This window comes from Myotis davidii, unplaced genomic scaffold, assembly GCF_000327345.1.
Source record: "Myotis davidii unplaced genomic scaffold, ASM32734v1 scaffold98, whole genome shotgun sequence".
NCBI classification, from domain to species: Eukaryota; Metazoa; Chordata; class Mammalia; order Chiroptera; family Vespertilionidae; genus Myotis; species Myotis davidii.
Genome location: NW_006294654.1, coordinates 4,224,765 through 4,227,402, shown reverse-complemented (window position 1 = coordinate 4,227,402; position 2,638 = coordinate 4,224,765).

Below are 2,638 nucleotides of genomic sequence, written 5' to 3'. Positions count from 1 at the left end.
AAAGATTCAAATTTATATGGGTGTCCTATATCTAAGGACTGTGCCTTAGAGCCACCTCTGAGGAAGAGCTGGCAATATTCATACTTGGAGCTGCCATTGTCAGATTGAATGTCGACTATGCGAGGAACCATAGGGGGCCCAAACTTATTACAGCAGGTAAAATTGACAAGCTCGTGTGCCGCATGCTGGGCAAAGCATTGTCTCATTTACTAGCCCAGCCATGCCACTATAGGAGTCCTTCGTTCTTCTCTGCATATGAGTAGAACCACTGAGACTCAGTGAAGTGGCTTGTCCAAAACTGCATGGCACCCATGTGTCCCATCCGAGGCCTGTCCTTATTCCTCCAGGCATAGCGGGGATTCTCGGCTCTTCCTTTCAAGCCTGCTGCTCTTCACCCAGGAAGTCATCTAAAAGAAGGCATGGATGGCATCACAGCTCTGTCCCCATGATAACAGCTCTTTCCTTCTTCCTTTCTCCCTACCCCAGACCCAGACCCATCCCAGTTACCTGGTAGACCCCACCAGTGGCACCCCACCCTGCCAAACACAGAAACAAAGATGGGAAGAAGTGCAGGTCCAGACAATGTGGGTGATGGGACTTCTAAGGTCACAGATGGATCTTAGTAACTGGGGTGAAGGGAAGAGAAAGAAGAGAGGGATCCATGGTGCCAGTGGGTTGTAAGGAGATGGGCAGGACCTGGCCCAAAAGAAACATATTTCTTTTAAATATGTTTTAAAAGAAACTGTCCTGTCTCTCTGCTTTCCCTTGTGGTAAGAATAGAAACTCTTAGGAACCATGGAAGACGGCACAGAGAACTAAGGGAGGGAGAAGCAGGCCCTGCCTGCGGTCTGAGGGCAAGGTTATGATTTGAAATCATAACTAGTGGGGACAAGAGAGGCCAGCAGGACAACTCCCTGGAAGTGAGAAAGGACAGGGGACTTGGAAGCGGCTCTTGCCTGAGGAAGGTCTCATACGAAGGACTTGGGCTAGCGACTGCTAAGAGTCTCAAGCATCACTAAACAAAAATCAGAGCAGGAGTGATGGGGAGGCCAGGATGATTGAGGGCAAAGTCTTGCTGCCATCAGCTTTCCTCCTGCCCTGGGAAGAGAAATGACAGGACCGTCCCAAGTGGAATTTGTGAATCATTTCTCCCAGGCCACCAGCGTAAGCCATCCTGGCTAGATGCTGTGCACTTTCCATGAAGGAAACCTGAGGATTTAAGCACTATTTTAGTACTGTTTCTGGGGGAGAAATGTTTTCTGATTCCTTCATTTTCTCATTTCCCCACTGATCAAGACGTGAATTTCTGAATTGGCAGCAATGGAAAAGTCACGGGGATGTAAAGTGCAGTTCAGGGAATATAGTCAATAATATTCTAATAACGATGTGTGGTGTCAAATGAGTACAAGATTTATTGGGATGATCACTTAGTAGGTTATAGAATGTCTAACCCTGGGATGTGCACCTGAAACTAATATAATATTTGAATTGAAAAAAAAGAAGGGAATGAATTCCTGGAATGCACACTCTGCCCAGAAGGCGATGGTTAACGCCGCCCACCTGAGTAGGAAAAGACGACTGGACTGGCGTCTGCTGTTTTCTTTCAGGCACAAAACCAATTGAGTCCTTGGAACCAGATCAAAGAGGCTCCACGTGAGTGCTGCACAGAGCAGGCCGTGACCCTGGAACACGCAGTGTCCTGGGAATATTCCCAGGGCTTTCAGTTGGACAAACTGAAGCATATCTGTTCCAACAGTCTCACCTTTGTGTCTCCCTATTCGTGTCCCCCCATTTGTTCTGAAAGTCCCCCTCTTCCCCGATCCCAGGGAAACAGTGGGGATATCCATGGCCTATTTCCAGGGAAAAACCCTACCTTTTCTATGTAGCCATAGGGATTTTTCTCAACTCTGAGCTCCCACAGCAATTTGGAGTCCACACTAGAGGGTCTAATTTATTTTATTCATCTGTGAACATGTGCTAATGTTTCAGCAGTCAAGTATTATTTTTCAAATGGTATTGTCATGTTTTTTAAGGAGAAGGACCGTCTCATGCATCTGCGCCTCACAGAACACTTTTCAATCCTCAGACTCAGAAATGCCCTTGCAGATGCCTGGATAGCTCACATGTTTACAGTTAGCGATGTCTGTCACCTGGCTAATCTTTCACCACAACCACTGCCATCATCTCTGTGCACAGCCCTACTGTCGCCACCCTGAATCACCACTGCAGCTAGAAATGTTGTACAGTACCGTATTTGCCGGCGTATAAGACGATTTTTTGGCCCTGAAAAATATGCCTCCAAGTGGGGGGTCGTCTTATACGCCAGGTACACTTCAGATAGACTGCCCATAGTGCTTGCCCCGTGCCATAGTGGCCTCCCGATGCCCGCCCACTTCATTCCACATACCGTTCAGATCAGCAGCGCGCTGCTGGGTGTATGCTCGGCTGTTATGCGATTTTGCTGTTATGCGATTTTACCACACTTGCAAAATCGCACAACGCCCACCATACACCCAGTATGATAGCACAAAATCGCGAATCGCGATACCATACTGGGTGTATGGTTGGCTGTGTGCGATTTTGCGAGTGTGGTAAATTCGGGTTAACGTATATTTCTTTCCATATGACTTGAAGATCA